This window comes from Triticum dicoccoides, chromosome 6B (assembly GCF_002162155.2).
Source record: "Triticum dicoccoides isolate Atlit2015 ecotype Zavitan chromosome 6B, WEW_v2.0, whole genome shotgun sequence".
NCBI classification, from domain to species: domain Eukaryota; kingdom Viridiplantae; phylum Streptophyta; class Magnoliopsida; order Poales; family Poaceae; genus Triticum; species Triticum dicoccoides.
In genome coordinates, this window is record NC_041391.1 from 55,474,193 (window position 1) to 55,491,441 (window position 17,249).

The 17,249-nt window shown below is 46.8% G+C and overlaps 1 long non-coding RNA gene across 1 annotated transcript; it reads left to right on the plus strand.

Annotated features, from left to right (window-relative positions):
- The first annotated feature begins 285 nt into the window (after nt 1–285).
- Nucleotides 286–1,169, plus strand: LOC119320323. Its single transcript, XR_005154914.1, has 3 exons — nt 286–368; nt 465–821; nt 953–1,169. It is a non-coding gene; the product is annotated as an uncharacterized LOC119320323 (long non-coding RNA).
- Nucleotides 1,170–17,249: the final 16,080 nt, after the last annotated feature.

Below are 17,249 nucleotides of genomic sequence, written 5' to 3' on the forward strand. Positions count from 1 at the left end.
AGTAAACTAAAGTAGAATTGATTCAGAAGGTAAGTGTATTAAGGTGATTGATTATCATATACATGGAAGGTTGGACAAAGGGGAGGTGGAAAAAAAAGTGAAATGGGAACCTTCTGTTCTTTTTAAGTAGTAGAGATATAATACTATAAGTATATATAGAGAAGAGAAGAGAAGATAGAGATAGAGATATAGATATAGAGATAAAGATAAAGACTAGAGATAGAGACAGAGATTGCTCTGCATTTTCTTTTAGCATCAAATACTCTGCCGATTGAATTTGCCACCATTGATACTCTGCCGATTAGGTGCTCATTTTTCTTCAGAAAAGGTTGCTCAACTTTCCATCGGGAGGATCTACAGTTTTGGAAGTACGACCATGATTTACCTCTCTCTCAGATTTCCACGCAAATGATTCCTAGCTCCTCGGATCTTCTTGATCTCAGGGTTAATGATTTCCTTCGCAGGAGATCCACTTCCAGACTGAAACATGTACAGAGCCCTCCATACAAGAGCCTGAAACGTAGTTCCCCACTTCTCTTGTTACAGTACGAGGAAGGACATGGTGGTGAAGAAGAGAGCGGCAGTGATTGCGGCCCTGTCCATGCTCCTACTTCTCATGCTGTCCAGGCCATCCCATCAACAGTTCTCCAATTACTCCTGCAACTGCTACCGAGAGTGCTACTTAGGGTGCAAGCACGCCTTCCCGATGCTCTGCAAGGTCGTGTGTGGCGGCAGCTGTGATGACAAGAATGACCCTGTAGCCGCCTGCATGGTCGCCTGCACCAAGGACTCCCTATGCGGCGTGCCGGCGGCGCCATCCGGTAAGAGGACCTCCTACCACCTTGCTTTATGGGTGCGTTCGTAGAGGCACACTCATGGAATATGTCTGCTCTTTATGCTGTTATTTTGTTCTGATGATCTTGTGCTTGCACTGCCATTTTTGCATATGCAGGCGCCGCATATTGTAGCCATGCGTGCAACGATACGTGGGGTCGCCATGGACGGGCCAAGGTTCCTTGAAGATTGAAGATCCGGCCGATCATGGGATCATATGATGTCGAACTGCTGCACCAATGCAATAAAATGTATTTGGCTTCGGTGTACAACTTGTGATTGTGAGGAAGTTTGTGAATCTTATAATAAAGCCAGTTATCGATGGCGCATTTGGCAAATCCCTGCTAATTTTGACGTGTCTTTGATTTTACCTTTCTCTGTCCAGATTGCAAGAGCAAAATTGTCTATCTTCTTTTTGCGAGGAATAAGTAACGTAGGAGAGGGTTAATATAACATGTAAAAGAATTCAAACATCAGCAAACTAATCGAAGCCTTGCGTGAGTCTGAACAAAAGCAAAATAATTTGAAACAAATTCATCAGTCACACACAAAATGGGACATATATAAGCGCAATTTGACATAGGATTGGCCCGTCCTTATACAATCAAAAGAAAACAGTAAAAATGAATACATGCATAATACCAACTAAAAGGTACTCCTTCCATAAAGAAATATAAGAGCGTTTATATCACTAAAGAATACAAGAGCGTTTAGATCACTACTTTAGTGATCTAAACTACGCTCTTATATTTCTAAACAAATGGAACAACTAATTAATTGTACCAGCCTTTGCTCAGTGGTTGGACATGCGGTTATGCATCCTAACGACCCGAGTTTAGTTCCTAGAATTGATAATGCACAGGGAGAACCACTCATGAAGAAATATCTTGATACTCATTTAGAAAATTCTGAGGACCATGATAATCTTCGTACTCATACTAAAATGGCCGTATGCATCCCTATTTGATGCAGAGGTTGGGAAGTGACAATATCTTCCATTTTAAAGAAGCACAAGCTACCTCACAAGAGACAGGGAGGCGACTACCTGTCGACTGCGAGGGCACCCGGGGCCGCCTCGGATGCCGGTGGGGCAATCACTTTTGGGCTCTCTCCGGGACGATCTTCGACGAGGAGGACCGCACTGTGACCAGATTGGTGGCGGAGGTCCCATCGCCGATGCCGTCGGATATCATTTGCGAGTCTCTTCGGGTGGGCTATTCGGAAGATGTCGCCGGAACATCGACGTGATTGTTCTATCAAGGCCTTGAGATGGATAGAAGGGAGAAGATAAGGTCGAGGTTATCCGGCGAACGGCTTCGACGGTGATTCGGCCATGGAAGGGATCAATCCCCAAGGTAAGTTTGCCGGCGTTAACTTTGCAGTATTTCATTGATCCCCATTCTTGGACTGTGGTATCACGACGGAAGAAAAACGGCCAATGGCAGCGCTGGTGCCGGCGGTGGCGGCCGACCTGATCGGAGCGATCAGGGAGGCTCGGTGCCAGCGTTTGAATTCATTGCTGGGCCAGTCTGGGCCGGAATCAGTGGAGGGGTATGAAAACTTACAGGCACATATCAGTAAAAAGAATTACAACTTACAGGCACATATCTACCAGTAACCAAAAGAGAAGATTTTACTGTGCGAGATTCGTTCACCCCATCCCCGAGAATGTCAAGAGGAGCAACACAACATGTCCCTGTATCATACAAAGTTTTTTTTTGAAACGAAAGATAGAGTACGTTCTACCTTATATATTTCAAAACAGGCCGTAGCCCGGAGACCATAGGTCCATTGCATGAAGCTTATGTTTTGCACGAAGATGCATAGGCCATAAGCTGCCCAAAGAACAGAAACAGAGGGATGGAAGAAGAGAGAAGGAGTGGAAGAACATGCACAACTACATCATGCTTGTAAACTATGCAACCACAGCAAGACCGCCTGTTTGCGTTCTGGGATCCTTGCCCGATGACTCCATAACTTGAGGAGATCTGATGCGTACAGCCATGCATATGTTGGAGACCAGATTTTGCCATTGAACACCCGATCATTCCAGGCATGCCAAAGAGTGACCGCAGCAGCAGCAACAAGGACATTCCAAGCAGCTGACGAAGGCCAGCGTGGCTGCGACACTTGCATGAACTCCAGGAGGTTAGCAGAACTTGAAGCAGAATTCTCCAAACCGAATCTGTCCCAAAGTGTAGTAGCAAGAGAGCAGCGCAAGATGATATGATCTATGGACTCGCGGGCCAGGCAGATATCACAGTCAGCATGTGCGATGACCCATTTCTTCCTGATCATGTTATCCCCCGTGTTCAGACGCCCCCAAAAAGCTAACCAGAAGAAGATCCTGTACTTTAGTGGAATAAGAGGGTCCCAAACCCACAAGCTGAAATGGCCGTCCACCCCCCGAAAGGTGAGCAGGTGATAAAAGTACGAAGTGCTCAAGACCCTGCTGTAAATGGACGAAGAACGATTGTCCTGGTTGTGAGAAACAGGCTGAATGCCCAGCAGAAGAGAGTGTAGATGATTGAGCTCACTAGTAGCAGATCTTGTGAGGTTTGGGTGGAACTGAACATCCCAGGCACCATCGACAGAGAGCTGTGAAGCCACCGAGCAGTGCCTGTCCTTGGCAAAGGTATAAAGCGTCGGCAGCATTTGGAAGAGTCACCCGACATCTAACCACTTGTCATGCCAAAAGGAGAGATGGCAACCATTGCCAGGAGAGCCTTTGGATGCATATAAAACCATGGGAATGAAGCATTTGAAACCCTTCCATATAGGCGTATCCCTACTCTGAACTCCAGAGTCCATGCGACCATTGCAGTATTGTGCAGCAAACCACTGGAAACAAGGGATATCAGATGGCTGCAGCACCTTAGCCACAAACTTGCACAACAGAGCTTGATTATGGGCAGCCACACATACATAGTTTTTTAACAAGAACGACAATCACACCCAACACACTGAAGCACACACTCCCGTGTATACATCATATGTATATTCAACTCATCAAAGAATTCAAATTCAAACATTAGCAAACTCACCGAAGCCTTTACCGTATCTCAAAAAAAAAACCTATCCCAGTAGACTTGCTACTGAATAGATGCAAATTTGGTTAAAGAAAGAGGGAATTGTGCAAATTCAATTCACAGAAGGTGTCTTTCCAGGCAGCTACTTCACATCTCCAGGAACTTGAAGTAGCAATCTGTCCGTCACTACTACTCCCTCCGTTCCATAATGTAGTGCCTATAGATTTTTGCAAAAGTCAAACATTACAAACTTTGACCATATTTATAGAGAAAAGTAGGTACATCTAGAATACCAAATGGACATCACTGGATACATCGCGAGTTATACTTTCAGAATGTATATGTTTGATATTGTAGATGTTGATAGTTTTCTCTATACACTTGGTCAAAGTTGGCAAAGTTTGACTTTCGCAAAAATCTATAGGCACTACATTGTGGAATGAAGGGAGTACCAAACAGCATTGTTTGAAAACTGCATTCAGTTTTCTTTCTAAATCAGCACAGGTCTCTTCAGCATGCGCTTGTCTAATCGGTTTATGATCCAAGGTTATTTTCAGGTGTGCTACTAGGCCACTAGGTGCAAGTAAGTGGCAGTAGGCACCATCTTGTTTAGGAAATCAATGCCATGGCAAAACTGGCTACAAAACAACCAATCCTGAAATTGTCGGTAATCGAGGCTCGATCCCCCCTCCCCTCCCGCGATGCACCCGCACGCGACCGGGGGGGGTAGCCGCCCCACCCCTCCGAACCCCCCTCCCTCCCCTCCTCCCCGCCGCCGCCGGCGAGCTCGGCCGGGCAAAGCCCGGTGGGCGCGGTGGCGGTGGGCCCTTCTCCCCCTCTGCTCGTGGTGCGCTGGCACGGGCAGCGTCTGCGAGCGGTGGCGCTGGGCGGCCGCGGGGCACAGCGGCGCGACAGCGGGCTCGCGGGGCGGCGGGGTGGCTGGCTGCAGGCGGTGTGCCGGTGTCCTGGATCCGCGCGCGGCGGGTGGCTGCGGCGCTCCCTTCTCGGGAGGTGGCGCGCGGACAGCCTCCTGCTGGATCCGGCCTGATCTGGCAGTGGGGGTCGGCCGGCGGCGCTTGGCTTCGGTGGTGCTTGGCCGGCGGCTCCGGCGCTTGGAGCTCACCGGGCAGCGCGGGTAGGGCAGCAGTCTGGTGTGGCCGTTGCTCCGGCCGGGGGCGGCGGCGTGGGAAGGACCGACGCATGGTGGCGGCCTCTCGGTGTCGTGGCGGCCTCCCGGTGGCTCGGCGGATCTGCCTGCGGCAGCGGCCGACTTTTCCGGCATCCGCTCGTCTGCGATCGGTCCGTCTCGGCCTTCACCTCATCTCCTCGGCGTCCGGACGCTTCTTCCATCGGAGGGCTGGCCCTCTCCCAGCTGCGGTCCATCGCGCGTCTCGCCCCCGGTGCAGTAGGACCGAGCTCGTCTCGCGCACGGTGCAGCAGGACTGACCTCGTCCCCCTCTCGGTGCTCCAGGACCGAGCTCGTCTCGCGCTCCGGGTTGCAAGAAGGGTCGATGGATGCCTGTGCTGGCCGGCCTATTGGGTCTCGACGCTGGGGGTCGCCCAGGGGTGCGAAAGGTGGGACCTTTCCGCCCATCTCTCTGGTTGGGGTAGCGGCGGGTTCTGGGTGAGGTGGTGTCAAGGTCTTGGATGCCGGGGCTGCAGCCCTGGAGGTGGTAGCGCGGTGCTCTTGGGCAGAGACCGTGGCTTTGGTGCTGCCTGGTGGCCATGGCTGTGTGGGCGGCATGGTAGCCGGGGTGTAGCGTTTGGTGGCGGTGAGTGTTGGCCGGGGTGAAAACCTGTTCTGTCTTCGGACGGACCGGCGGCGGCGAAGCTTGTTCCCTTCTTGAAGGCATCGCCGTGGCTCTCACGGCCCGTCGTGCAGCTCCGGGGGAAACTCTGATCCTTGGATCGGGCGGTGGCGCCATTCCGGTGTCCTATCCTTCCTGAAGGCGCCGCCTTGGAGTTCACGGTTCGTCGTATGCGGCTTCATCTCTTCGTGGTAGTAGTGCTAGGGGTGGTGTTGCCGCGCTCAGCGCCTTTGTTCCTTGCCTTGGGTGTGTGTGTGGTGGTGGCGTGCGTTTGTACCGGATGATGTGGATCTTTGCTTTATATATAAAGCGGGGCGGAAGCCTTTTTGGGTAATTGTGGGTAATCTGATGTGCTAGAAAATACTGCAATACTTTGTCGTGTTACACTACAAATTATCCTGGTCAAATACCGATAAAGCCCTCAAAACTCCAGTATATAAAGACCACACATCTGACTGACTAAGAGAGCCACCAGTCACCTGAAATCTCCCACAGCAGTTCCCTTCCTATTCTCTTGTCATAGCTCGTGCGAGGAAGGAGAGGAGATGGAGGTGAAGAAGAGAGCGGCCGCCATTGCCGCGCTGTGCATGTGCATCATGCTCCTCATCATGTCAGTGCCAACCAAGCAACAGGTGGACGCCATGTCAGATGAATTCTCCTGAACAACGATGCAATATATTCTCTCTTTTTTCTATTGATACAAAAAAGAATCACCACCTGGTCTAAGGATCTTGTGCTCGTCTTGGCTATTTTTGCAGATACACATGGTGTTGCGGATTGTATAGCTGAGTGCAACAAGAGCTGGGGCAACAATTAACGCCAAGTAACCTTCAAAATAAAGAGTTGAATAGCCTCTGGATCATGCACTACCCGACTCGCCACCTATGCCGACGGCCCAGGGCCGTCGGCATAGGCCATTTCCCTTCGGCATACATCTATGCCTACGGCTGCCGTCGGCATAGCCCCGTCGGCGTAGAACACGTCAGCGTAGTCTTGTCAGACCGTTGGCATAGTTTAGCCGTCGGTATAGGGGCCTATGCCGACGGCTTCCGTCTGGCCGTCGGCATAGTTTAGTCGTCGGCAGTGATTTTCACATGATGGCAACGGACGGCGCCGTCAAAAGCATTAACGAATCACAGGTAGCCGCGTGGCAGAGGTATGCCTACGGCAAACCCGTCGGCATAGGTGAAAATCTATGCCGACGGCTTTGCCGTCGGCATATCTCTGCCACGTGGCGGCCTGCGGTGACTCCTGGCAGGAGGGTATGCCTACGGCAAAGCCGTTGGCATAGATTTGGGTAGCCGTGTGCATATCTATGCCGACGGTTTAACCGTAGGCATACTTACGAACCAAAACCAAAAAAATACTAGCCAAAAAGGCTAGCAATTTCCAATCCAATTATAAGACATGATTCAACAACCATGGATTTGCAAACACAGACCATAAAATATTTTTGATGTACACAACATTTTCATTCTAAGAATCCACTAAAAAAATACTAGCCAAAAAGGCTAGCAATTTCCAATACAATTATAAGACATGATTCAACAACCATGGTTTTGCAAACACAGACCATAAAATAATTTTGATGTACACAACATTTTCATTCTTAGAATCCACTACAGCATCAAAGGAGAAGGCGGAGGGGCGGTGCCGATGGTGCGGGAGACGGGGCAGCGATGACAGAGGTGGCATGCAGTCAGTATAATGAACCAAAGATCCTACACATAAGGATGAATATGTAATATATACACTGCATCTACCAAAGGGAAATCACCAAAATGTTACAAGAAATACTTCTACCGAGAGGCAAACAAAGATTTTCGTTGTAAATGATCTGATGTTCGCACTGCATAGCTGATACAATAGGATTTCTTCACATTATTCAATTACTGGGAAGGATCAATTACGCATATGGATGAACTACCAGTACAGGAGTAGCTTGCTGCCAACACTACTAGCTAGCTGCCAACACTACTAGCTAGCTAGATTAAACACCAACAATTAACAAAACCTAGCTGCAGTAACCAACAACCACAAATGAGGTAGTACAAGAGCAGAATTTAACAAGTGTGCTACTCTGAATCATCATCACTGTAAATAGGAATGATCTTTCTCATGGCACAAGCACGACAAGCACAAACAAAATCACCCATGCGCATGAAACAGAGCAAGGTACTGCTATAGCAGCACAAGAGAGGGAGCTAGAGGTAGGAGATGGACTCACCGGAGAGGAGGTTGTAGTCGATGCCGAACACGACCGCGGCCGCAGTCGCACGGTAGAGGAGGTTGTAGCCGAGTTGGACCATGTGTGGGGTGCCGTCGTGGCGGTGGATGCCCTGGTTGTCGTCATCATCCACGGAGGATGCCTGCTGCTCTGAATCAAACGAACAAGTCAGAGCTAGTGTTGTTGAGCTAGTACAGAAATTAAACAAGCTAGTATAGGAGACACAGGCGTGCTGGTTCTAGTATCTACAGAAATCAATCGAGCGTGTGCGTGAGCTAGCTTAGTATGTACAGTACATGGTTGGGCTCCAAAACAAACAGAGAATGCTAGCCTCAACAGAATCAATCACAAGGTTATTTTTGTTGTTGTTACTAGCACTGCTAGTTGTATGTGTTGATCCATCCGGACCTAACTAATGTTGTTGTATCTCTAGACCAAGTGCAGCAACACAAGAAGAAGAACTAAAACTGTAGAGCACATGTATACATATGACGAACTACAGAACTAGCACTACATTTTGTACAGGACAGAATTAATCATGAATGGTTCTGTCACAGTTGATGCATTTGTTGCCAAAAAGAAAATTTCATCCAAACTACATACGCTGACATGAGCCGGTGTAATTCGCATGTAATGGTGGCTTAATATGTTTTCTACCACATGTCATGTTTACTTACTAGCATCTAAGAATGGATCAGGTATGAATTAGGAAATGGATATCGAGAACAGCAAGATGGTAGTAATGGAACAAAAAGTTTTGGCCTAAAAAAAATTGTTTGTCAAGGAACAATATAGACAAAAAAAATTGGGTTTGAGAAGGTGAGTATCTCAGGGGCTGGGCTTACACATGGGTTGAGAAGGAGGTTGATCTGCTGCCACCCACACATGCATCTATCAATCGAAAAAATAACGTTTAGGTTCTAAAGACCTTCCTGGATCCGGCAGCAGCACGAACAGAGCAAACAGAGAGGCGTGAGGAAACCGAATCAAATCAAATCAAACATCAAAGGCAGAGACAACAACCATTTATTTTGTAGCATCTTGAGATAACTTGAGAAATCCAACCAGACCAATTCATAAGCTAAATTCTACTACATTTTTGGGGTAGCAAGCAAAACATACTAAAAAGCAGAGTCAATTCAAACCGGAGATGGACTCTAGTTCATCAATGGATGAGTGGCATTAACTGTTTGAACACCACACCGTCACAGCAACAAAAGCAGTACCAAGACAAGTGCATCAGGTGTTCCATTTAGCACAAACACAAACTTCAGTGCTATAAAAAAATACGTACAGGGCTAGTTCACTAGTCATGCAAATTTGCAATATATGCAAACAAGTTTCAATCGATCGATATTATGCAAGATACGCCTAGCCTGGCTGCAGCAACCAACAAGGGCAATCCAAACTGAGAGCTAGCTAGCTAGGAGGACCCAGCAGTGGAGTGTGACAGCAGTAGCACCCATTCAAAATTCAGTCAAGCATGTGTATAAGTAAAAAATGCAGAGCAGAGAAGAGCAGCAGCAAATTGAGAGCAAGCCTAGGAAATCGAGGAGGACAAGGGAGGCATGGAAGGGAAGGAAAACCTCTCGCTTGAGGTTGGGTGTCGTTCCGAGAGAAAGAGGATGCACGCGGGGGAAGCAGGACTCCTCCTCTCCCTCGTCCCTGCATCGAGTTGCTGCTACTGCTGTGTGTGGGTGAGGAAGGTAGAAACATCAGGGAAGGGTAGGGGAACAGATCGAATAGTAGAGGGAGGGGTTGACCTTGATGGCGTCGGAGAAGGGCTGGAGCGGCGTCGTCCATGGCCTTCCCTTTGCTGTTCCAGCACGAGTGAAATGATGGCGACAGTGGCGTGCTCGATCTGGGAGGGAGAGGATACAGGTGAGTAAGAGACGGTGGGTTCCGAGGGATCTCCACGGAGAGATGTACCTGAGCCACCGGAGCCACGCCGGCGACGCGGTGGCCGAAACCCTAGCTTAGGGGACGGTCGCGGGTGACCGGTAGAGGACGCGAGCGAGGAATCTGCTCGGAAGGGACGATGGAGCGGATGGAGGCGATCATGGGAGTGTGCTTGGCGTCGTCGGCAGCAGCCGGAATCGCCGGCGTGGGTGGCGGCGGCGGAGAAGTGTCGCGGGGAGAGAGAGAGGTCGAGGTGGGGAGTGGTGCGGCTCTGTTGGGTCTTGGGTGGGCTCTCTCTCGCTTCTTTTCCTTTTTTTAATTTTGGTGGGTGGGAGGGAAGCGGGCTGAGTGGCGCGGGAAGGCCCAAAATTTCATTTGATTTTGTATCGTGCGTGCGTGCATTTTCTTTTTCTTCTTTTCTTTTTGGAGGTGCAGAGGAGCGTGGGGCCAGCCATCCACGTCACCGATCCGCGTGACCGGGTGGTCACCCAATAGGAAGTCTTCATTTTTGTGTGCTTCTTTACGTATTTGTTTTGCTATATTTATTAGAGTTTTTTATGAAATCTTTTCAAACTTTTTCCACACCCTCTACGAATCACAAACCAATATTTTGCCAAATTTCATGTTTTTTCCAAAAAAATGAATTTTTTAGAATTAAAAAATTGATAAACTCATTTTTCCTACAGTCATATGAGAAACTGTACGCAAAGTGATTTGTTAAATCATATATGATGACAGGGGCCCGTCGTGGCCTCTGCGGGGGTGGTCTACAGCTGCGTTGTTGCGGCCATGGTGGTCGACCGATCTGCACGCGGCGACAGCAAGTCTCTCCAGCGGCGCTTTGTCTGCATCAGGCTCGGGTGAGGCGTCTTCCTTCATGGCTGATATAGGTACGGGTCTCGGCTGGTTGGGGCGCCCGTTGTTTCGATCTGGTGGCTCTGCCCACTGCTCATGGGGGCGGGCCGGAGGTGCTGGCTTGCAGGGGATCTTGGCGGAGGGCGGCAGGGGTGCCCCCGTCTGCGCCGACGCCGTCCCGTGCGTCGCGCAGAGTAGGCCCCACCATCGGGGGGGGTGATTGTACGTTGGCGGCATGCCGGATCTAGCCGTTAAAATCCACGGCAAACCATACGATGCCGGAAATCCTCGGGACCTGGCACGGTGTCAGTCATATGGCCCTTGTAGGGTGCAGTGAAAGTTTTAGCGCATTTCGCAGAAACCTAACCTGAGGTCGCTTGTAAACTGCACCATCTCCGAGGTAGTATTTGGCTAACGAGAGAGAACATGCCTGGTTTGTGAAGGAAGTGTGTTGACCGTTGCTCTGTTGACCTCAAAACTTCTAGTGCTCTCAAAGGGGGCCATTGCATGACACGTGGCAGTACATGGAATTTTTCGGGCCCACTTGCAATATTTGAGACATTTACTGCATCCGTATGGTTTCAATGCGGGAAATTGTCGATCTGCACGGCGGCCACCTGAAATGATGTCCAGAAGTGGTTCATCAAATCATATATGATGTCTTTTGGGTATGTGTAGGACTAGTGCAACCCAAGGAGGGGCATGCCCCACCACCTGGAGGCAAATGTACCTCGACGGCATGCCGGATCCAACCGTTAAAATCAAACAAGAATCATACGATGCTGGAAACCCTCGGGACCTGGCACGGTGTCGTCATATGGCCCTTGTGGAGTGTGGTGAAAGTTTGAGCCTGTTTCGCAGAAGCCTGTCCGGAGGTCGCTTGTAAACTGCTCCATCTCCGAGGTAGTATCTGGCTATCGAGAGAAAACGTGTTTAGTTTGTGAAGGAGGTGTGATGCCAGTTGCTTCATTGACCTTGAAACTTCTCGTGCTCCCAAAGGGGGCCATTCCATGACACGTGCCAGGACATGGCATTTATCTGGGCCACCTGCAATATTTGAGACATTTACTGCATCTGTAGGGTTTCAATGCGGGAAATTGCAATCTGCTTGGCGACCACCTGAAATGATGTCCAGAAGTGGTTTATTAAATCGCATATGATGTCTTTGCGGTATGTGTAGGCCTGGGGCAACCAAAGGAGGGGGAGGCCCCACCACCGCAGGGTGAATGTAACTCGGGGCATGCCAGATCTAGCCGTTAAAATCCATGGGAAATCATACGATGCCAAAAATCCTCAGGACCTGGCATGGTGTAGTCATATGGCCCTTGTAGGGTGTGGTAAAAGTTTGAGCATGTTTCGCAGAAGCCTCACAGGAGGCCACTTGTAAACTACACCATCTCCAAGGTAGTATCTGATTATCGAGAGAGAACGTGTCCGGTTTTGTGAAGGAAGTGTGCTGCCCGTTGCTCCATTGGCTATTTCAACACTTAATCACACTTGTCTACATATATTAAGACACAATGCAAGTTTTGGTGGCATTGCTACCCCCAAAGGCCCCCGACTGGGCCCAACCCACCACCGGATCCCCCTCGTGTCGACCCGACGTGGCCGTTTCCTCCCTCCAAGTGCCGGCGGCAGCGCCTTCCGTGAAGGGGGTCACATTTCCGGAGCCACATGATAGGTGTTTGCACCTGACACCACACTTCCAGACATGTAAGAGGACCCAATGCAAGATTTGGTGGCATAGCTAGCCCCCGAAGGCCCTTGGCCACACTCGTAGACACGCGAAGAACAATCCGTAGTGGACTTTTTTCACATACTCTTGCATCTTTAAAAAATATAAGAAATTGCAATGCCTATTATATCACATGTGTCTGCACTGTGTAAAAATTTCATGAATTGATCACGCTCCGAGTGTTCAGAAATATTCATGCAATGCCAAAACCGTAGAGGGATTACTTCGATTTCATTGCCGTCCGTGGGGGGGGGGGGCTCACACCGGAGCCGCGTATTGCCTCTTCAGACATGCCACCACACCTTAAGACATGTATGAGGACCCGGCGCAATGCTCTGGTGGCATTGCTACCCCCCGAAGGCCCCCAACCGGCCTAACCCTGGACTAGTTGACCCGGAGATCTACGCCTTTGACTTTCGTCAGACAGGATTTGACCAACAGACGTTTTCACCTGGTTATGATAGGTTAGCCCATAGGAACACTTGAGAACAAGGTTTGGGCCAAACCCACCATAAGATTCCCTCAGTCTCGACCCAACGTGGCCGTTTTCCCCCTCCAAGTGTCGACGGCATCGCCATCCATGAAGGAGTCACACTCCGGAGCCGGTTGCCGGGTGTTTGCGCCTGCCACCACAATCCTTGAAACAATCTGATGGATGTAGATATAAAGTTTGTCTTGATTGGCCAAGGTATGAAAAATATACAAAAAATTCAAAACAAAAGGGTGTTTTCTATAAATTTTAAGCAAACATGATTTAAGTTTGTTCAAATTTGAAAAATAGTATAGCAACATAATCCTTTCAAGATTCTGATAAAAAACCATATCAAATTTGTCAAAATCGATCCAAGTATCAATTACTTATGATTTTAACAAACTATAAGGACCTATATGCAAAAGTACATGAGGTCACATTTCTAACATACTCAAAAACAAAAAAACTGTATATTCATAATCTATGGAAAATTCTACCTCAAGTCGATGTATAATTTGTGTATGTTTAAGTTTAGATAAGTTAGATTTAAATTATTCAAAATTTAACTTTTAAAAACATAAAAATAATTTAAAAAAACAAATGATATCTATGCCTACGGCATAGCCGTAGGCCTAGTTCTTGGCTAGGGGCTACCAGGAGGCGCCACGTGGCGAGGCTATGCCTACAGCCTTGCCGTAGGCATAGATGAAAAACTATGCCTACGGCTTTGACGTCGGCATAGCTCTGCCACGTGGCAGCTCCTAATAAAAAAAACAGATGATATTTATGCTGACGGCCGCCGTCAGGGTCGTTGGCATAGATTTGACGGCGTCATCCCGCCGTCTGTCCCTGGGCCACGAGGGCCACCTCTATGCCGACGGCCTAACTATGCCTACGGCTGCCGTAGGCATAGATCGATATATGCCGACGGCCTTACTATGCCTACGGCTATCGTAGGCATAGATGGAGCTATGCCGACGGATTTTCTGTGATGGGATCGTGATGTTGAACGGCTCTGATTGCTGAACGAATCAATATTCAATCAAATGTGCTTTGCGCGTCCGCACACCACTTGTGAAATTTTGCAAATCTCGAGTGACATGTTTACTTCAAACTCCAAACCTTCGCAATCTCATCCACTTGAACATTAGCAATCTCACCGAAGCCTTCCCAGAATCTCAGGGAAAGCAAAACAACTCAACATTCACTAGTCAGAACGCTAAATGGGCATAAGCAGAAATTCTACGCATAATTCGTCCTTCCCTGACACAACATGGAACACAATCAAAACAAAACAGTGAAAATATGAACACACACAAAATGCAAGCAAGATCAGCTGAAAGGTACATACTAATTAATTGTAGCAAGCCTGTTATGTATTCATCCCAGTTGGTTAATTGACTACAGAAAGTAGATAACAAGCAAGGTTGATCAAAATAAGCGATTAATTCCTATAAGCCCACTTCACGTCTGACATAGAGGGTGGGTTTTCCTCGCGGGTCGCAGCAAACAGGCCCCTTCTGCATCTCAGCCACCAGATTGTAACTCTTGTTACCTGCAGGGCAATCACAGCATCAGTCAAACCAAATGTGTGCCATTCATTCATGAAAATGCCATTAAAGTTTTATCACATGATTTTGTATGACTCAAATAGTAAACAAAGCTTCACCGTTGTGGAGATCTCCAAAGACGAATCATATCAGCATTACAAAACCAACATTAGAAACACAGAACAGGTAATTTGTAGTGTAGTGACCTTCAGCTTCTATTATTACTTTATTGGCAATTTTTGGCTATATCTGGTCCTAATAGAGGCTAAAAGATCAGTGGGCAAACAAGGGGTTCATGGAGTAGGAAATCAGAAATGTCAAAGTTTTGTTTGTAGCTCATTATCGTTCTTCTATTTAAATGCAGAAGCAGCTAGTAAGTCACTAATGGATGAATTTAATCAAATACACGATGTAGAAGCCTGAACTAAGAGATCATGCATCGCCTTATTAACAGACAGACTTACTTCGGTCAAGAATAGATGTCTTTTTTTCACTCTGCACAACACTTGACCAATACTTCCAATGATAATATGTTGTTAGTACACAGTTAAATTCGTTGTGAAAGTAGTATTTATGGTGAATCTTGTCATGCCATTTTGATGATATGTTTAATATAAAGTGTTAAACAACAACCCTGATCAATTTTAAGAAATTAAACTACCACAAAGCATATATATACATATTGTTTGCAGCAGACAACGGCCAATTGAATATGCAACTAACAATGAGAGGTGCCGAGACAATATTTAAGAACACTTCCTAAAACTAGAATAATCTCCCACAAATCTGCAATACTTAACTGCAAGTGGAACGATAAACAGTAGTATGGCATGGCACGAAGGCATGCTCTTCAAAATTTTGTTACAATAATTAGTTCACTGGGTATCACAATGATCCAAAATAAGCAGCAACGAAATGCCAGCCATAAAGCCCATATAAGTGAAGGAAGTATAGAACAAATTATCAGATTATTTTCAGTTGTCAGTCACTTACGCAGAGAAGTACATATAAATAACTAGAACCTGATAGATCCATAACCACAAAAAACTAATCAAAGGCAATGTAGCATGTGTGAAATTAAAACAAAATCTATGAATCATGAAAAATGATGTATTTCATTCTGCTACCACTTAACATGACACCATTATAATCTATGACCGAGTAGGAACAAAATTTTGCACAAAAGGAAAAAAAAACAGCGCTACTAGAGGGGACTTGGGTAGTACTAAGGATGAGGTAAACTGAAAGCAGGACAGCTGGATGGAAGGGAGAGGCAAGCGAAGAGCATATCTAGTAGAGGAGCTTAAAACATCAGCAAATAAAGCAGAATGTAAGCGGGTGAAGGCATGAGGAAGAGAATGGAGAGCTTCTGAGGAAGGGATGATGAGAAGTGTCCAGTTGGGAAACAGTTAAGCAAAAGATTGAGAGAAAAACTTACAACCCTCTCTTGCAATTTAGTACTTGAGAATGGAAGTAAAAAGATAAAAAAATACATGTTTTTGAAAGAACAGTTCAGAACTTCATACCTCAACATACATTCAGAAGATAAGCTTTCCTGCTCAAGCAGTATATCATTGATTCAGCATATCTTGATCAGCTCCATCATGTCCACCACCAGTGCTTGTTTCTGCAATCATAAGAAGTCAAATAACCTAATGGAAAGCTAAAGAGATACAAGGAGGCATTAACACAATATTTATATAACTCAGAAATGTAATCTGAAAAAAAAATAACTTTGTTCTGATACAACATTACAAAGATAAACAAAACCATACAGCCTGTCAAATTAAAAGAATATTCCGATGCAGTTGTTTTCAACATGAGAAAGACCTGCGCCGCAGCACTAGCACTACCAACATACAATTCTTATATATGTCAAAAGGCAAACAGTGAAATTTAGTTCAATTGTTGCAGAAAGAATTTACCAATCTCGGTGTTCATTATTTTAAATAGATATTCGTATAATAAAATGATAAAGACATATTGCTATGTTTGACTTGAAGCACATAGTTCAACGAATAACAGTATGTGATAACGTAAGAAACTCATCGCTACATATATGTTGACAAACAAGATAACAATGAAGTGATGACATAAAAGGCATAAAGGACACTAGCAGATTAGCTACCAGTAGCATATGTGAATTCAGACCATGACCATCAAATAAAGCTACCACACAAGCAGTCAAGCATCATAACAGAAACACTACAGAACAAATTCGCCATATGTTGAAGAGGTCATCAAGGAGCAAAAGAAACAAGTAATATGCCACTACTTAAAATAGTTAGCTTAACACAAAAGGATGTGAATAGAATGCCATCAACCAATTACAGAAAATAGGCATGGTTTTTTATAACCAGAATTTGATGACATGCTATTACCTGCAGCATACACACTTTCAAATGGATAACAGGTAAAACAGTCGTTGTTTTCGGGGATTTTACTGAACTGCAATGACTCAAGCTGGATCATGAAGATATTCTCAAATGTCCACAAGAAAGCCACATTATTTTCCTCAGCATAAGCTACCATCGGTGCGTGCCTTATCTTCTCTGAATTCAAGGGAAATAGCTTGTCCATTTCAAAAGTTCGTCCCAGCACCCATGAAGCAACACCATCACAATCGGTATTCCTCTTCCATAACTCGGCGGCGGATCCTGTCAGGGAGAGTACGCCCAGCCCGCCACCCTCTACTCGCATAACCATCAAGAATTGATCTTTGGCAAAGGTGTCCATTGGCATGCCTAACCTGTGATTTGATTTTCGGCCGAAAAAAACTAATTTCGGCCGAATTTCGGCCATCTCGCCATGGCCCGGTACATGGCCATTTCGGCCGAAAA